This window comes from Vipera ursinii (genome assembly GCF_947247035.1).
Source record: "Vipera ursinii genome assembly, chromosome: 9".
Classification (NCBI taxonomy): domain Eukaryota; kingdom Metazoa; phylum Chordata; class Lepidosauria; order Squamata; family Viperidae; genus Vipera; species Vipera ursinii.
The window spans coordinates 24,975,459-24,995,549 of NC_139523.1; the positions used below are offsets into that span (position 1 = coordinate 24,975,459).

General features: G+C 48.5%; 1 protein-coding gene across 7 annotated transcripts in view; it reads right to left on the reverse strand.

Moving 5' to 3' along the window:
• The window catches only part of PAK4 (p21 (RAC1) activated kinase 4), a 41,529-nt gene that overhangs the window by 16,606 nt on the left and 4,832 nt on the right, over window positions 1–20,091 (reverse strand). For 2 of the 7 annotated variants that reach the window (XM_083369908.1, XM_083369902.1), the window contains exon 1: window positions 2,431–2,448. The exons of 2 other annotated variants lie outside the window; for them this stretch is intronic. The gene's annotated coding sequence lies outside the window, so the exon portion shown is untranslated. Of the gene's footprint in view, window positions 1–2,430; window positions 2,449–7,691; window positions 7,879–7,915; window positions 7,934–8,356; window positions 8,435–20,091 lie in introns of those variants that run through there. 3 more of the 7 variants (XM_083369906.1, XM_083369907.1, XM_083369904.1) reach the window with 3 other exon arrangements.

Sequence of the window (20,091 nt, forward strand, 5' to 3'; positions counted from 1 at the left end):
AGTCGGAATAATGCAAGGGTGTTTCTGAATCAAACCGCTACAGCTGCAAAGTGCTGGAACTAAAGCTACCCTTTGAGTAAAAATGGCACTGTTCAGAGGGAGAGAGAGGGGCAGGCGCAGATCGGTCAGAATTCACGGGAACCCTGGTGAACTGCAACGACTTGATGAGCAGGCCAGGAAGGCAGCTGGAAAGCAAACGGTTCTTCTCCTACGGAGGTAGGGATGGCACTTTAATGGGATGACACGGAAAAGGCGGCTACGCTGCCTTAAGAGCACGGCTTGCTGGGAGAGCCAGCAGCCTCGTGGTCTTCCTCCTTCTTCCTTCCCGGATGTCTAAGTGGGAACAGGAGCACCCCATTCCAGAAACATCGCGCCCAGGCCTTTGGTTTAAGTCCGCTTCTGGCTCGTGGGAATGCGTTTTCATTGTAATCTAGCTGTTGCCCAGCTTTTGACATAATTTGTTCTTTCTTTATACGGTCCTGTGTTTTCTTCTCTGTGAAATGCCCAGCATCACTGAGAATTGGGCAGTGAAAAAAAAAGTTCAAAAAGCTATGCTTTAAAGTGCAGTTGTTCAGAACGGAAGAAACTCCCTGGATGAGAAGCAAAAAGTCTTCTGGAAAAACAGAGACCAGCTGCTTTTGAAAAAGCACTTCTGGGGACAACCATGACCTGGATCTCCACAGGAAGCTCAAAGGATGGCTCCATCGCAGGCTACCTGTTCCTTCTAAGTAAAGTTGTCCAGGACTTTTACCTGCGCACCACAGCTCCGCCTTCCTCAACCAGCAGCTCCACCGCGAAGGTGTCGGAAGCCCTTGTGCCGTTTGGTTCTCTCAGACACGGCAGAGATCGGAGGCTCAGCGCAGCATTAACCAAACCTGAGCCTGGCTGAGCTGCTTCTTCAGGCCTGTTATTCCTGCAATCCCGCAGCTGGCTCAAAGCTCAAGGACAAGATTCAAGATGATCTGCAAACTTTCAAAGCAACTTTCTTCTCAGCTGAAGTGCCACTTGATTAAAAGCCTGAAGCATTTTATTAGCAGGCCCATAATTTCACGCGCCCTGACCTCAGAAGGCAGACCCCGATGTCCTTCTCCATCCCTAACAGCGTTTGGGAAATAATCAGAGCGTGACTAGGAGTATGTTAGGAGTATGGAATCCACAGGAAGAGACAGGCTCTCCAGAGGTCTACTGTGTTTGGACTCTGCCCGTATAAACTTTCCAGGCAACCTTTTCACTACAAGAGGGAGGAGGTGATTTTGGAAGAGAAGTAAGAAAATAGAAGGTTTCCAGATTCTGGCTTTTTCTGGCCAAAATGTTTCATACAGGAGGAGTGAAATGACCGATGTTCATGATCTGAGGACCCCAGAACCACCTCCAGCCCCACAGGATCATCAGAAGCTCACATTCTTTGTTTGCTCATCCGTACGGTAGAAGCAGCAACAAGTGCCCCTAAAATGCTCGACTCTGCAGGCCTGAGACTCATAAATGAAGAGGCCGACCAACAGTAAACAGGTAAATGAACATTCACCAGCATCCAAAGCAAAGCCAGACTCCACCTCTGGAAAACAGGATGCTCATTAAGCCAAGGGGCAAACAGGTTTACTTTGCACGATGCACCGAGGGAAGGACCTGTTTCAAACTTCTCAAGTGTCTGAAACAAAACCTCGTCAGTGGGCCTCCAATTTTGCCACATTCAAAAAAATTGGTGAATTCCAGTCCATCATCTCTCTGGCAAGCAGTTCTATTTACTTATTAAATTTATGCCCCGCCATCTCCCTACCCAAAGCGACTCTGGGCGGCTTCTAGGATAAAGAACATCAGGAAGCAGACAAGCTTTACCAAGAACCCCCTTCTTTGTTGCTAGCAATTGACCATTTATCTAGTCAAATGAAAAATGACGGACCGCCCACTATCGGGCCACAGCCCTGTGGCTTCCTGGATCGCTCAATTAAGGGGAACCTCCTCTGTCTCTGGCCTGCACTGGTCCGGCAGAGATGAGCAGAGGCTCCCCCAAATGGAGTTTTCCAGACAGCCCCAACTCGATCTCCAAAGGCTGAGCTTGCATTTCCTGGGAGCCCTGCTTGCCTTTTCCACGCCTTTCCCATCGCCCAAGCCACGCTTGCCAGACGGGAACAAAAGCCACGTCGTCTCCAGTACTGGCAGACGCTCAGCCCGAGAGCTGCTGCACAGACAACCCTGCAGCAAAACATCACGTCTGCTTTTCTCTCCCAAGTGAGAAAGTTGATCCAAGAGTGGATTCAGACGACAAGGCACACAAACACAAGAGTTGTGCTGGGACAAAGGAGCCCCACCTCCCCCCTTCGGGCTCTAGTAAGTGAGGAAGAAGGTACACTTAAGGGGATCCTGGCAAAGCCAGCAGAACAGGGTTCTCAAAGTCCATGCTCCAGAAAGGTGTGAAGACGGGAGACTTACAGGCGCACTCGTCCTCGGGAGACTTCATCGTGGCCCCGTGTCTGCCTTTGTCCACAGGCTGGGGCAGCTAAAAGGAAGCACCTTGGCACATCCCCTCCTCTTTATGACTTTTAGGCCCATCCTCCCTTTAATGAAAGGGTGTGGCTGCTCCCTCCCTTCACCCCAGTCGATTGGCCGGGGAACTTCTCCACATTTCTGGCTCAAACTCTTTCCCGGCTACTCCCAGAGGACCAAACGCTCCCACACGTTTGCTCCAATGACCAACTTTTCCAGACTGAGTTTCAACCACCAAGAATGCAATGGCAGTCCTCCTTCCCATTGTACGTTTTATGGATATGGGTGTGTGTGGGTGTCCCGCACATATCCATCTCCTCCTCTCTCTCAGACATCCCTGCAACGTACTAGTGCAAAGGGATTCTGCCTTCCTGATGTGGCCGTTGTGGCTCACCGAATTAATATTCAGACTTAATGTTGCATCTAAACTTTACTCCATAAAACATTACTGAGGGCAGCACAACAGTAAAAAATGCATACAAGCCTTGTTGGCAAATCTCACGATAATCCACAAAATGTTTGAGCATCACTCCACAACAGGGAGAAGGATGCTTCCCCCGCTTGGGATGGCAGTGGCTGAATATTCATTATTTATTTATTCATTCATCCATATTTACATAGCTGTCAAACGATGCTGACAATCAAGTGACTCGGGGTGCTTTTATTACAAATACTCCTATCCTCTTTGTAAGAAGCTGGTGAATCTGCTTCACTCCACAATTAAAAATCCATTTTGTGAGCCGCAAGTTAGCGGACTCATGAATGCCCATGACCAAGGAAGAATTAACGGTGGAAGAGCAATGGAGATCTTGCCGGCCACTGTTATTAACACACTGGCATGGTAAGAAAGCTTCTTGGATGATATGTACACTTACAGCATATTCCTACCTGATCACAAAAGTGTTAACCTGTTGTGTACAAAGGCAAAACTTCCTTTGGGTTGAGATCAATTCCTGATGACTTTTCAGAAATAAAGAGTAACAGAGTTGGAAGGGACCTTTGAGGTCTTCTAGTCCAACCCCCCCACCCCCGTTCAGGCAGGAAACTCTCTACCATTTCAGGCAAAAGGCTGTCCAGCCTCTTCTTGAAAGGCTCCAGTGCTGGAGCACCAAGAGTTCATAGTAAGGTGGAGGAGGACTGACCCTCCCCCCCCAGGTTCACACCACATCAAATAAGAATTGCCTAATTTTCTTTCCTGAAACGCTTCCTAGAAAAGGTTGGGTTCAAGACGGTCAAAAGTGGAGAACCATACCAATGCTAGACCAATTCCCCCTCTGACTGAAAAGGGAGTCATTTATTTATTTAATTTATATGCCCTCTGTCTCACTATCCAGCCACGTGGAGAACTCACATCCAGGTGGTGTAGCTCAGTCCTGGAAGGTCTACTGATTTAAGGGGGGCAAAATATCATCACTAAATTGTGACTACGGGTCCGAAAGGCAAACTATCCACAAACTATCCAACGTACAGTGTCAGAGACTTGAGTGAAGACGTTGCCGATTTCCTGGCTGTGACAAATGAAGCAAAAAGTTATATCTGTAATCTAGACATACATTTATAATATTTAGACTTTCTATTTCATGTTTTGTATCTTTACCTATTGAAACGTGATATGAACGTGCCATCTGATAAATAATAAATAGTCCTCATCTGTCTCCTTACTTGTTTTCTTATGTACTTAAGTATTTAGAAGTCACTCTGTATCTAGTGAGCTCAGAACAGGATGCAATCAAGGAAGCAAATCAGTCTGGCAAACAATAAAACTGATCAAGATCAAACCTCAAAAGGGGGCTGTTGTGACCGAGCCCCAGATTCTCACTTGAAAGGATGCCAGTCAGTGTCAGTCTGGTCTCCCAGCTTTGGAAGGCAGTGCCGCTCTGAGTAAGGGGACCGGGAGCGAAGCCCCCTGACAGACCTCAATATCAGAAAAGAGTTTCCTTAATTTGTCTTTCTATTGCCAAGCAAACCATGGCAATACTGAATTCCTGATTCAAAAGATAATATTCTGTTGGCTGCCTGGACAACAGAGGAATAAATTCATTTAAAATATGAATTTTTCTGGCTGAATTATTTGCCAAAAAAGTATTATTTTATAGCACAAGTTAGGGGTGTCCAACCTCGGCAACTTAAACGCCCAGAATTCTGAGAGTTGAAGTCCACAAGTCTTAAAAGTGGCCAAGGTTGGATCCTTGTGGCACAATTGTTTTGATGCCACCTGTTTTTATTGTTACAAATAACTCAAGATGGCAAACCACCCATCTCTATGAGGGAGATGGGCAGTTCTTCAACCTGTCAAACCCTGTGGGATGGGCTGGACTGAGAGAGAAGTCACCAGCTGGCTTTAATGCCTGAGGCAGAACTAGAACTCCCAGCCCCCTGATTTCTAGCTGGTGCCTTCACCAGGAGACCAAAATCTCATTTTGTTACGCACGCAGTGAAGAAATACCGGAAGAACCCTATTTCCACCCTCTCCTCCCAGCAATGCAGAAGAGCAGGGACAAGATCAAACAGAAGTCCACAATCCTGAAGAGGTCTGGAAAGACCCCGTGGAGTCTTGGAACCGATTAAAGCAGTGGGATCTTTTTTCTGTCTTGTCCCTAACAGCGGGGAGGGGCAGATACTTAATCCCCATAGATGGGAGACTGTGCAGCTCCTGACAGATTCTCTTCTGCTCTGGGATGTCCCAGATCACCCCACCAGAAGGCAGGACAAGAAGCAGCAGACGGAAGCTAGTCAAGGAGAGAAGCAACCTGGGGCTAAGGAGAAATTTCCCGACGGTGAAAACAATCAGTGGAACTCCTTGCCTCCAGAAGTTGTAGGCGCTCCCTCACTGGAGGTTTTCAGCAAGAGACCGGACAGCCACCTGTTTGAAGTGGCATAGGGTCTCCTGCTTGAGCAGGGGGTTGGACTAGAAGGCCTCCGAGGTCCCTTCTGGCTCTATTCTATTCCGAAATATCCCGAGAACGCTAACCAGGCAGAGAGGCCAGGGCTAGGACACGTCTCCCTCCTCCATCTAAAGAGGCCCCTTTTAAACCAGAGCCAGCCTCGGCCCTTCCCACCCCGGCTGGTCGCAGCCAGCAGCCTTTCCCCAGGTCAAACTCCCCTTATCAGCCTGCCTTGTTTGATTAGTCAGCCATAACCAGCACTTTTTCACAAGCTTGGATAAACACAAGAGCCGAGCACACCCACATCCACCAAGCGTACGCCCAGCAGTTAAGATCTTGCCACTGGCTGGAAGAATAACCAGATAAATATAACCTGACCAGGAAAAAGAAAGAAACCAAAATGGAATGAGCCAGAAGACTGACAAAACATGTTTGTTTCAAAATCCGAGGGTGTGTTTGGCTTTGTGTGTGTAGGAAGTTGGAACTCTTGCCTATCAGAATGGGCAAATCATTAAGGCAAAGTCAAGAGGCACGGTGCATGAGAAGTATTCCCACAAAGTAGTCTCTCCAACCTCTAGTAAGTGGTAGGACCCAGACTCCGACCACTGTCATCTACCAACTCATCTGCTAGGATCTCTCTTGCTTCCCCGGTGACAGGCAGGCCAAACACTCAACGCTGTCCCCAGCAAAGGGTCTTCTTTCCTCTGGAGCAGGGGTCTCCAAACCTGGCAACTTCAACTCCCAGAATTCCCCAGCCAGCATCCGGCAGCTGAAACCCACAAGCCTTAAAGTTGCCAGGTTTGGAGACCCCCTGCGCGGGAGGACCTGGGTACAACTAAGGCAGTGTTGGGACAAGAAACCGAAGAGCTTAGAAGCTGAGCCATGTTTATCTGTCTCCCCTACAAATTTCTCCAGCAAAGGGGCAGAAGCCCTGTGACATTTAAGACACACACACACACACACACACCCATCTCATCTCTCAGAAGTCCTGGCTCTAGCCAAAATGCCCGTCCTACTGACCGGCCTTTGAACTGCTCTCTCCTCTCTGCTTCATGCGCAGAGGGTCGCCCTTTGGAAGGTGGAGTCTACCCTGCACCAAAGAGGGGCAAATCCTCCAGCCAACGTGACGGGGGTCTCTGGCAGTAATAAAGACCCTCTCAGAATGGAAATTCCCTCTGGGGCTCCGCTGGGGCAGGGCCCTCTGTGCGCCACGGTCCCGGGAGGGGAGGGGGCAGAGGAGGTGGCAAGGGAAGAGCCAGCCCTTGCTAGGCAGGAAACAAACCTGCAAATTAAATATAAACAGCTGGGGCCCAGAACCACCGTGATCTCGCAAAGCCTTTTTTAACCTCAGGAGCCGAGCAAGGCACTCCTAGCATGAAATCGAAGGGCGGCCTGGTTCTCTCTTCCTGGGGGCTCTGCAGCTTTCCCGGGCAAGCAGAGCCGGCCTTGCCCTTCCTCACTCAGGCCCGGCCTCCTTCCCCCTCTTCTTATGCCCAGTGCCTAATATAACACCTGCCCAGGTTTCTTAGTTCCTCCTGATCCTCTCCTCAAAACTCACCCTGTACTATTTCCCAACCATGCTTACAAGCACACAGACACACAAATTCTTCCACAACCGCCTCCTGTCTCTTCAACTTTAGTCGGCAAACTTTTTGGAGGGGAGATCCACTCTCCTATGATTTGTAAACTAATGGCTTGCTGAGCACAGTCCCCGGCATACTCCATTTGGGAGATTCTACTAGGAATGCATTCCAGCTGTTTCAAAAGCTCAGCTTCCAGAGAGCTCCGCTTAAAAAAAAAAAGGCTGAATTTCAGAAACAAATTGATTATGACAGGATCTTTAAGCTGCCGGGGATTTATCTGTAATTGCTTTATAAGCTGCTTCACTGTAAAACATCAGGTGTGATTTAAAAAAAAAGAAAGAAAGAAATTCAAAACTCCAGGAACACATCACCTATTCTGTCAGTACAACTCATTCTAAATCCTAATGATAAGCGGGGGTTTTAAGGCAGCGGCATGATGGCAGAAAACGTAAGCAAAACAAATTAATTTATGTATCAAACACAGTTAGAAACAACACAAACCACATGGTGACTCAGTGAAATGTGCAAGCCAGACCACAGGTGCCACCCAACTTTATTAAGCCCTCGGCTTATCAGCAGCCACGACTAATAGCCAATAGGAACAAACAGCCACACAGCGGCCTAGGAAAAATGTATTGATCAGGCAGTTTCCTGAACTGCGAAGGAGGGAAGAAGCAGGACCTGGTCCTTCCTCCTCAGCCAGGTCTCCCTACTCCTGATCAACTTCTTTGTTCCTTACCTCTACGGCCCCTTCCTCAAATTTCCTCATCACCGTCTTGCACCTGCGATATACTGATGACCGTCTGGGTAGCTGCAGATGCAGACAGGGTCCCTGCTGCCCACCAGCTTTCCTTCTCCTGGCGGTTCAGTGAAGGCAGAAGTTCTCACTCAAAGGCCAGCCCCCCCCTCTGGGCCCCCAAAGGCAGATGCGCCAGGCAAGCTGGCCAAGGAAGCCGTAATTACCCCTTAGCTCTTTGTTCTGGTCTTCTGTTCCCTCCCACTCTTAGAACTCCACTTCAAGAGGCACAAAGAGATAAACCCCAGAGAAGAAGCAGGAGCTGTTTTAAGAGAGTCTTTTGCCCCCTAGAGTATTTAGGTGGACGATTTCTGCAGACGGTAAAGTTCAGTTGACGTGACGTCTACGCCGAAAGAAGGGTGAAAGAAGGGCGTGCCCTCTGCCCGTGCCCCCAGTGCCTAAGGAGAGGCACGCTGGGCCTTCCAAGGGGCGGCAGCCCAGCCAATCCCAGCCCAGGGCCCTCCTAGTCTTAAGCCGAAGGCTGGAGGCGGAAGTGGGGGGGGGAGAAAGAACGGGGCAAAGGGGAAGAGCCCCCACTTCGGGAAGGACCTCCCCCTACCAGGCGGCGTGGGGAAAGGGGAACAACTGGGGGCCACCCATTCACTCACCTCTTGCATCGCTGCACTTCCTGCCAAGCGAACTCACTGGGGGGCTGGGGGGGCAGAAGGGAGAGGTAGGGGGAAGACTCCCCCCTCCTGCTTCTCTGCTTTGAGTCAGCTGGCTAGGCTGAGCAACAGATCCTCAACCCAGGCGGGGACACTCCTTCCCTTCCTCCGCTGCCTTGCAACCCCAAAGCCCGGCCCACAACGGCCTGCTTGGCGAGGGGAAAGGAAAAGAGCGCCCCCGGTGGCTGAGGAACGCAGGCACCCACAGAGAGGAGGAGAGCCCTCAGTTGCCCGCTCTCTGAAGGTCTTCAGACCTGAAGCCCTTCAGGCTGAATTTGTTCAAACATCTGGAACGCAGATACCTTTTGGAATATGGTCGTGATGGGGGGAGTTCTCCACACATGCTCAAAAGTTCCTATTACTCTACTACAGATGTGACCGAAGTGACATAAGCCGCCTCTCATTTCTGTGTAGAGCCATTTTGTTTTTCCCACCCGCTGTTATTTTGCAAAGGAAAAGCTACCCGATTGCCCCCAACCTCTTTGTTTCCTACCATCCCATCTCAAGAAAGCGCACGCACGCACACGCACACGCACACACACACAGAGATAGTTTTAAAGTCTCTCCTGCACGCACGCGCGCGCGCGCACACACACACACACACACACAGAAGCACACAAACAACACTCCTTGCCTGTGACACAGGCTCTGGTGAAACCAGGGCTCGCCCCGGAGTCTCGGGCCAGGGAGGGAGCGGGGCAGGGAAGAGAGAAAACCCCCCAAGGCAGACTTTAGCCAGGGGAGCCTCATCCTCCAAGGGAAAAGTTCCCATTTCTTCTTGACAAAGACTTCCAGAAATGCACATCTGCCGGACTTTCATCCAGAATATAACCTAACACACAGCTGAAATTTCGGAATGGCCTCAATTTCTGTTTTGACAGGAGATTCCTAAAATATAACTAACAAGAGTAAGAAAGTACGGTATATATTTTTTAAAAAACCCAGTATTTGTTTAAATTAAACTGTCTTACTCTCTTTAATGATATTTAAAAAGGTAAAGGTAAAGGTTCCCCCGCACATGCGTGCTAGTCGTTTCCGACTCTAGGGGCCGGTGCTCATCTCTGTTTCAAAGCCGAAGAGCCAGCGCTTGTCCGAGGACGTCTCCGTGGTCATGTGGCCGGCATGACTAGACGCCAAAGACTGTTACCTTCCCAATGGAGTGGTCCCTATTTTTCTACTTGCATTTTTACGTGCTTTCGAACTACTAGGTTGGCAGAAGCTGGGACAAGTAACAGGTACTCACTCTGTTACGCGGCACTCGGGATTCGACCTGACAAACTGCCGAACTTCAGATCGACAGGCTCAACGTCCTAACCCACTGAGCCACCACATCCCTTTAATGATATTTAGATCATGCTAAATATAAAAGACAATGCTTTATTATATGTGGAATTTAACAAACACATTTTTAATATTTAATATTAGTTTAATTATTTATTTATTTCATATTATTTAATATTTAATATTATTTTGGCAGTCTTTTCAGAACAGACACAATTCAATGCATTCCAGTCTCAAAGGAATAAAACTGTGCCAAAGCCTAAAGGGGGAGGGACAGGGGGGGTCTCCCAATTTCTTCCTCCTGGGGCTTGTTGTACATTCTCTTGTGCCAGTGGACAGCCAAGCCCCAAGAGTTTTAAAAGTCTCCCCCTTCCCCAGGACACCCCCTGTGAAGCAGCTTTCACAAGAGATCGATGGAACGTTAAGGTGCTTCCAAGCGAAATAGGCAGAATGCATAGATGCAGTCATTATGAAGCTTTATTCATCGACAGGTTATATAAAAAGAGCTATATGGCATGGAAGCATCCATGCTTGTAAGATAGAAGATAGATAGAAAGAGAAGCAGAGCTAGAACAAAGAAGCAGCCCCTGGGCAGAGGTATTTATGGGGGGTCTCGGCCCCTCCCTAGCCATAAAACTCTCTCGCCAATGGGGCTGCTGCAGGGGAGCAAAGAAGCCTCTTTGCTCCATCTGATGACCTATTTGGGGAACTGCCATGGCTGGCACAAAACATGTAACAATTCCCCTTCTTGCCAGCCAATGACAGGGACCAGTGAATGTGTGTGAGGGGCAAGCAGGTGTCATAGACATGTATAAAAACATTCAGAAGGCCAAACACAAACGCTTACACAGAAGGTTGTGCCGGTCAATGGGAAGAGGTTTGGTGAACAGATCAGCTATCTGGTCAACTGTGTTACAGTGCTCTACACGTATAAAACCCTCTTTGACAAGCTGTCTGACATTTTTATAGCGTATGTCTATGTGGCGAGATCTAGAGCCTACTGCATAAGCCTCCGAGATTGCAATGGCAGCTGTGTTGTCCTCTAGAATTTGGATGGGCAGAGGAGGAGCTGCCCAGATACTCGTTATCAGCTCATTGAACCAAGTCAAATCATTGGCCGTGTCTGACAGGCTGGCATATTCAGCCTCGGCCGTGGAGCAAGAAACAAATTTTTGCTGCCTAACATGCCAATGTATTGGGCAGCCATTTAGCAATATGAGGATACCAGAAGTGCTCCGCCTACTTTTGGTGTCGCCAGCCCAGTCTGCGTCTGAGTAAGCAGAGAGCTGGGCCGTCTCCCCCTTCTCTGGTTCCAGCACAAGGAGGGCATCGGTCGTGCCCCTGAGGTACCTAAGTACCCTCTTAACAGCAGTCCAGTGGAATTCCTTTGGGTGTTCCACATGCCTGGACAATAGATTTACAGCTAAAGCTATGTCAGGCCTGCTCCAATTGCTGATGTATAGCAAGGAGCCAATCACAGATCTGTAAAGCGTATTATCTGTGAACTCAGGACCGTCCTTGTGAGTATGGTTGTAAAAGTCGCTTTGCATTGGGCTGTGCGTAGGATTAGATTCTGCCATTTTGCATTTGGCCAATAACTCCTCTATCTTTTCTTTTTGAGATAGAGCGAACCCCCCCTTAGTGGCCAAAATATGCACACCCAAGTACTTATCAACCCGCCCCAAAGATTTCAAAGTAAACTTTTCTTCCAGGGCCTTGGCAAATTCATCACACCCTTCCTTGTCAGGTCCTACATATAGTAGGTCATCCACATAAACTAACACCCTTTCTGTGGTACCCTTTGAGTTGCGTGTGAAAACACATTTATCTGCACGGGATGCAGTGAAGCCAACTCGTTCTAAACTTTTTCTAAGGCAGTCATACCATAGTTTCCCTGACTGCTTGAGACCATATAACCCTTTGTGAAGTAACCATGTATTTTCCCCTTCTTGCTGGTAGCCAGGAGGGGCCTTCACGTAGATCTGCCGGTCCAATTTGGCGTGGAGGTAAGCCGTCTGGATGTCGAATTGGAAGACTTCCTCCCCCAGAGCAGCTGCAGTCACGAGGGCGGTCTTGACGCTCTCTGCCCGGACAGTTGGAGAGTATGTCTCGCCATAGTCTTCCATATAGCGTTGGGCGAATCCCTGAGCTACCAAACGGGCCTTATACAGGTAGAGGCCATTGGCAAGTGGTTTTGCCTTGTAAACCCACCTTGTGCCAATGACTTTCCTCTCCTTTGGAGGTTGCTGGGGGGTGAAGACCTTGAGTTGTTTTAAGCTCTGCATTTCCTTCTCCATCGCGAGCTGCCATTTCTCCTGTTCTTCGATGGGCAGCTCCTGGATGTCAGAGAAGGATTTTGGGGTGACCACAACGCTGTTAACAGATGCGATGTGCCCAATGTCAATTCTCTTTGGCGGGATGCCTTTGTTGAACCGCTTTGACCTCCTTACCTTCTGCCACTCACCGCCTTTTTCTTCCGCGGGTTTCTGAGGCGTTGCTGGGGAACTGGACGGCTCATCCTCCCCATCTGAACCAGGTGGGATGACATCTTCGTCTTGTTCCACACTTTCGTCGGTGGCAGGGTATGTGGACGTCTCAGGTGATGTCGTAGTTGGTGTGCCCTTGTTGGGACGGTTGATATATGGGCTCAGATCATTGGAGTGTATCTGGGCCCAATTGGAGTCCTCTTCGAAGGAGGCAGATTGGGAAGTCACAATCTTGCCCCCTTCTCCCAGGAAACGGTAGGCCTTGGAGCCAGGAGCGTAGCCCAAGAACCTCAGTCTCTGGGAGACAGATCTCCCCTTCTTCCGCAGCTGCTTGGGGATGTGAACCCATGCATAGGACCCAAAAACACGTTGCTGGAGGAGGGGGCCAACCCCCCCCCGAAGGCCAAGTAAGGAGAGCGCCTGGGCGGGGGCGAAGGGAAGGCTGGGGGCCCCGGAGAGAGGGTCGGGGGCCTTGGGGGGTAATGAGCAGTCTTATTGCCATCATAGCTCACGAGGGTTTCTGCTGGAGAGAGCCCAGGAGTTTGCATGTTGCTATGGCAGGATGCCAGGGGTTGCTGGGCCTCCAGACTAAGTTGAGGCCTTTCTTTGTTAGAAAATGTGGGCGCACAGGGGGCTGCCATCTTGCTTCCTGTGCCGGGCCATGCGGTCTCCCTGGGCGCAGCCATCTTGTTTCCTGTTGCCCCAGGAAGCTGGAGGTCGCGGTTAGGCAGGGTATTTCGCGCCGAAAGCCCTGGGGTCCCGGGGTTACTCAGGGTGGCAGGCGCCATATTGAGGGGCCTCGTGATGGCTGAGGGGGGGCTTACCCGGCATCCATAGTCCTTCTGCACTGATGTCCTTCGTGGAGAGGCTTGTGGGGTCTCCTGTACTTCAAGGAGTTTTAGAAGCAGTTCCTTGCATTCTGGTGTAGACATTTGATCCACGCGTTGCTTGCGTTGGGCCCGGAGCGCTTCTGCTGCATCTTGACAGTCTTGGGCGGACTGTAAAACTTCCAAGCTTCCCTCTGTGGCGTGCAGAAGGAGGCCATCTGTGCTCTCACCTGGAGCGGGGCTTGCTTCAGGGGCTAGAGCTGTTAATCTTGATTGAAGACTCCTGGTCACAATCTGCGATTCCCGGCCATCCATTTCAGTTTCAAATCTAGGCATTAGCTGCAGGCTTTGGAAGCGTTCCCTTTAACCATCCTCTCTGCTACCAACTTGTGAAGCAGCTTTCACAAGAGATCGATGGAACGTTAAGGTGCTTCCAAGCGAAATAGGCAGAATGCATAGATGCAGTCATTATGAAGCTTTATTCATCGACAGGTTATATAAAAAGAGCTATATGGCATGGAAGCATCCATGCTTGTAAGATAGAAGATAGATAGAAAGAGAAGCAGAGCTAGAACAAAGAAGCAGCCCCTGGGCAGAGGTATTTATGGGGGGTCTCGGCCCCTCCCTAGCCATAAAACTCTCTCGCCAATGGGGCTGCTGCAGGGGAGCAAAGAAGCCTCTTTGCTCCATCTGATGACCTATTTGGGGAACTGCCATGGCTGGCACAAAACATGTAACACCCCCTCCCTCATAAGCGGGCCGTCTGATTTCTTTGTGATTGTTTTCCTGGAGAGTTTTGGCACTCCTGCCTGTGATCCCAGCAGAAGAGAAAAGGGTTAAAAAGCCATCACGCCCACTCCTGAGATTTCAGCCTGCAGCCAATGAGGCGGCAGTGTTTGAAACCAAAACAGCCAATGGGCAGCAGCTGATGGTTACCCATCAAAGAGGGGGGGGAGGAGGAGGAGGATTAGGGGAAGGATGAAGGCCAGATGCCAGAAGATGGAGAGCAGGCAGCCAATTGGGCTGGATCCTCGCAAAGGGGCAATTCCAAGTGACCCATGTGGGCATCCCAGAAGGCAGGAATCTAATCTAGCAACTCCGTAACTGAAGATGTCAAGCAATAACATTCGATGTTAGGAAACTTGACAGAAGAAGCTTCTTGGAGGAGAAGCAAAACATCTTCAAGGAAAAAACCAAGGAAGTCCAGTTGCTTCTTGAAAAAGCATCTTTGGGGCAACCACGACCCGCATGACGGAGACTCTCCAGAGACATTCACCCTAAAATAGGCAATCCAGAGGGGAGGGGACAAGTTGCTTAAAGGCCCAGGCCAAGTTGTCCTCCCCCTCTGCCCAGGCAGCCCCAAAGGGCCTCCCCCCCCTTTAAAAGAAGCCAGCCCTCCCAGGAGAACCTCAGCCTGGAGGGGAGAACAGTTTTTTACATGTTACCAATCACTTCTGCATGACTTGACCCCAGAACACCAGGACTAAATCACCAGAGAAAACTGGAAATTCAGGGCAAGGATTGTTGTATAAATCTAGTCTCTTTAAATTACGAGGTGAGATTAAATATATTGTGCTATGATTTTCCAGGAATTGTATTCATTACAGTCTGAAAATTGGTAAATTAGCTCTCCAACTGCAAAGGCAAAAAAGATCCAAGTTCCTGGCTGCTCTGCAAAACAGCAGAAGTGACAAAACATCTGCAAAATATTTGCAAAGAGAGTCACCTTGTGGCGAGATGTGCAGCAAATAAAATTAATAAAATAGATGAATAAAATCCTGGGAAGTGATTATCAGCTGTTGAATTCCGCAGCTTCTGTTGTGTGGCCAAGCAGATCTGTCTGCTAACCCACAATTGCCTCAAAGAAAGGAACAATCTCAGAAAAATGCCTGCACATCACCCTGTCCAAAATGCTAACTCAGCTTTCTGGAGGATTCAGTTCTGAGAGTTGAAGTCCACACGTCTTCAAGTGGCCAAGGTTGGGAAACACTGTATTTTGGGGATAACGTTTACTTCAGCCCGCATTCAAAACCATCCAGAGTCAGACGGACAAAATGTTTCACCTCTACCTCCCCCTGTAAATGGCAGCGCCATCCCCAGTGACAGTGAGGTCAAAGTATTCAAGCAGTCACAAAGTGGCTGAAAATTCCTCTTCCCTTGCCGATAATCCAGCGGCCTCCAAAAGGAATTTGAGGTAATGATGACAGTAATGCAATCTGGCAGCAGAGCTTGCAGCTAGCGTTAATTCTCTTTTTAAAAGTCTACCTGTATATTGGACCATGCACAGGAAAGCCCAGGATGAAGGTCTACTTCTCCTGCCTACCTCCCAGGGAAGATTCTGTCCTCAAAAAGATATCAGCCAGATCGCTACAGTTTTCAAAGCTTTTAATATGACTGTGAAACGGAACCTGAGACATTTTCAGTTATTTTCTCTTGCTATGTGATAGTATTTCATCAATCATAGAAGCAAAGACATCTTACCTGAAAATGAAGTAATTGCAAGGCCCAGAAAGAGACGGGTGGGGGGGGGAATCAGAAAATGTCCTTTTTCCCCACATTATTCACAGACCTCCTAAGACTGACGTACTTTCAAGAAATCTCCCTGCCTACTTTACTGTACAATCATTGCTTCTAGTAGGCCAGCCCTATTATAGCCAGTCAAACACGACGGTTGTCAAGATTTACATCTGCATAGCAAGTTTGATTCTAACATAAAAATAAAATGGAGTCCAGGAAATACCTCTGAACTCAAGCTGTGGGTTTTCACAAGTTGTATTGTTATTTGTGTCTCCATGAACTACCTTGAGTCACCTTTTCCATGCTGGCTGAAGAATTCTGGGAGTTGAAGTCCACAAGTCTCAAAGTTGCCAAGTTTGGAGGCCCTTGCTCTATTAGATAAAGCAAGGGGAAACAGGATATGTTTCAAACAAGAATGTGATTCTAACAATTTTGAAACATAAAACCCATCACCCATTTGTGGACCCTTCTCTAGAAGGTCTCAAAATCCCTCCTGAAAAACCTGTTCTGGGGTAAAGCAAATAATTAATTTAAAATACAAGTGAAAGTGATATAATCAAGACCAGCCTTTCCTTACATTTCAGTCTTTTCAACACACACATAATTCTCATACGCACAATTCTCCAAAGGCTTTTTTTTGGGGGGGGGAAGGATGTCTACAGTTTACAAGAGCTGTAAAGCCTGTTTACTTTACAACTTTCTAACAGATTCTGTCCTCAAGACCATGACTGAAATCCAATTTATATTTATCCCAGTAGAATTATTTCCATGCACTTCCTGGTTTCCTCCATGTGTCCTTAATTTTATGCAGCCTCCTTCTATGCCTCACTGTTTCTAAGTAGCCTCCCTGAAATATGGGTAAGGGGAAAGCAGCCAGAGGCCAGGAGAAGCTAAGAGATTAAAAACTACCCCACCATGTTCATCAGCAGAGAGTGAAGCTTTGCAGATCTTCCTAACCAACTTCACTCCTTATCACAAAGATACACTTGACAGCCACAAGTGTTCCTGGCACGAAGTATCACAATCACAACAATCACAACCACCGCAGCAGCGCCTTCCTCATACAGGGGTCATCCCTGGCATGCCATCCTTCCACATGATGGGGCAGGGGGATGGCTACCACTGCTAGAGCTACACCCTTCGGGCAGCTTTCCTCAAAGCCCCCAGCTCAATCCCTCTTCGTCTCCATCCTCATCTGACCCAGAAAGCCAGCTCCACTAAAGTTGCCGGGGCCCCTGGGAAATAACAAAGCAGCCACAGAAAGAATCACGAAACCACTTCACAGGAGGTGCAAACAAACAGCACAGATCGGAGAAGTGCTGCACACTCAGGCACGTCTCACGTCCAGGGACCCTCCTGCCTTCAACTCTCCCTGCACTTCCCTTCCCTGGGAGGCCAAGATGGGCCATCGGCACCCACCCAGCCAAGCTGCAGGAAACCAGCCGCCCTGGGAGATGCAAGCAGGCCTGGTTAATTCGGCTGCAGGCAGTGCCTGGAGAAGACGGGCCCTGGAGAGAGAGGGGATAAGGCAGGCACGCCAGGAATGCAGAGGGACCCAAGATTTCCCCAGTCGGAAGCATGAAAGGCACAGACACACCGGCTGGAGTATGCAACACTTTTTAAGGTTTCCAATACGATTCACCCACTCGTCTCACAGAGCTTGTACCTCCTAGCCTAGAGTTCCACTTCCTCAGCCAATGGGTCTCAATTCCAGAAATGGAACCAAAAATTCCAACAGAAAAGAATAAGTAAACCGCTCACATCTGTATCGCACCCCAAGCAGTGATTGGCATGCAGCCCGTATCACAGCAGTGGGAAAACTGAGGTGGTAGAGAAATAGACTTAAGACCAGTGGCCCATTTAGTCCAGTTCACCTTAAGCTGACCAATAGCGGCTGAGGTTTTAGGCAGCGGCCTCCCCAAAAGCCCCAACACTGATCCAGACCACTTTCACTCGCTGCCGAGGACGATGCCGCAGTCTCCTCCAAAGCTGTTTCGGTCAAGATCTGACTAGGGGGGTCCTCAGAAATCGCCAGGTGACACCTTAAACCCAAATGAAAACAGGCACCCTTAAATGCAGCTCGACCCCACGAAGGAGTCTCAGCCTGCTGTCCCCCGAAATGTTCTGAAGCCTTCCAGGGTCCTCCCCCAGATCGTTTAGGCCCTTCAAAAGCTGCACCCAGGTTGGACCTTTCAGACCAGGGTCCTCCCCCAGTTTTTACGCAGACCTCCCAGTTGAGAGTCATCCTGTCAAAGGACTGGTGGCAGCAGCAACACTGCTTTGCCAAATAATTACTCTGGTGGTAATTAAACTGCAAGCTAACTGAGCAAGACCCTTAATTACTTCTTTACATCATTACTAGAATTACAGAGTATTCTCTCCCCTAAACACACATGTGGGATGATGGGGTGGGTGGAAGAGAAGCAAAATGGGACAGAACTCACTGCCTTGCTGCTAATTTTCATTAGCACGGAGCAGAGCCATTACTTAAAATTGTTTAAGCAGGCTTTACTTTGTCCCAGGAGAAGCTCCCGCTGTTATTAATGAATTTTCCACTCAGCAGCCGTGGCTCCAGTCCAGCTCAAACGGGCACCTGCACCTGGGAAGTGCCAGCTCGCTGGTCGCTCCCTCGGTAAAGCAGGTGCGAAGAGGCGGAAGGCCCACCTTGCTCTCTGCTCCTCTTCACTTCTCCCAAGGACGCAGCTTCCCTGGATTGTTCGCAACAGGGGTGGGGAATGATGGCCCTTTTATGACCTGTGGACTTCAAATCCCATAATTCCTCAGCCAGCGAGGTTCCCAAGCATTTTGTCCTGTGCTCCTTCTAGGCAAAGCAGTGACCTAAAAGGTCGCTCGGGCATGCCCCTGCCAACATGTCTGACATATAGGCAAAAAAAAAAAAATCTAAAATGCCACCTACCCCATGAACGACATAGCCAAGAGGCAGAGGCCACTGAGACTTCTGTCACACATCAGTTTACATTTGAATTTGATTGGGGGATAAGATTCCTTACCACAGCCTTTTTTTTTTTTTACAAAAAAGTTCTTTTTTTGAACTGGTGTTTCAAGGAGGAAGCCCAGTATTTTAGAGGCAAGAAAAATTCTAGCAGCATTATCCCAAGCCTGCAACCCCTAGAACAAAGTATATTTTTCTTATGCCCCTGGCTTAGTTCCAAATATATCATTATAGATATATAGGAGGAGCAGGCAATTTTATTCTTTCCATGCTCTACAAATTGTCAAATTTAGAACAGTAAGACTCTGCAAAAAAGAAAGAAAGAAAGAAAAAGAGAGAGACTCTCCACTCAGGCTTAAAATACCTTTTGTTTCTCTTTCTCCCACTCAGGCTTTAACATTTTTTCATACAAGTGAGAAAAATCGAGACGCTTCAGAAAGGTTTGGAAAAAATTGGCACATAGAATACAGCGTCACATTTCTCCATCAGTTTGTTTTCCGACATCTATCATGGGGATTTTTCCTCAAAAAACTCAGCTCTCTTCTCTTATTTCACTTCTGTTGGTAATATATGGCTTGGGTCCGAAATATCTGAGGGAACACCTGCTGCCGGCATCCCTTCGTCCAGTGCGCTCCCACAGGGAGGGCCTTCTCAGGGTGCCGCCGGTAAGAGATTGCCGGCGGGTGACACCCAGGGGTAGGGCCTTCTCAGTGGGGGCGCCTGCCCTTTGGAACCAGCTGCCCGCGGAACTTAGGACTGCCCCCGACCTCCGTTCGTTCCGCCGGGACCTGAAGACCTGGCTCTTCGAGCTCTCTGGCCCAGGCTGAGAATTTTAATTTTAATTTTAATTTTAACTGGGGTTTTACTTATTCAGGGACGAATATAATTTTTTAAATTTGTTTTTAACTTTTGTATTTTTGTTTTTAATAACCCTGTAAACCACCCTGAGTCCTTCGGGAAAGGGCGGTATATAAATGTAATAAATAAATAAAATAAATATAGAACCCAAGAGAAAAAGAGGGGTGCTGGATGTGGCTTCACAATGGAAGAATGAGAGGGCAGCAGGCAGAAAAGACCCCCCCACACCTGGAACCTCTCCAGATGGATTATATTGCCCTGCCTGTAATCTTTTAGCCAGCAGTCTGAGGGTCATCAGAGCTGAAGTTAAATCTACCTTGATTGCTGTTCCGTTAAATGCTCCTTCTTGGATCAGCCTCATACTATCCCTTTTTAAAAATCCCTGCAGTCAAATCCAGAATGCCAATCATTGTAGCCAATGTATTACTATCATACATGTGGAAATAACACACAGTGTATCTCAAAACACACCCATGTGCAAAAATTGCCCTGTCCCCTCCAATTTAACAAAAAAAAGTTAATGGCAATCTACAATTTCTACTATTTGCCCCTGCCTTTATATACAACTGCATATTATTTTTAAAGCCAATAATCCAGGGGTGTCAAACTTGCAACGTCACATGATGTGTCCTGATGTATCACAACTTTTTTTCCATTGGCGGCAATGGGGTGGGCACAGTTTCGGCACGACACATCCGGCCTATTTGACACCCCTGCTATAATCAGAAATACTTAGGTTTTTGATTTAGGTAATTT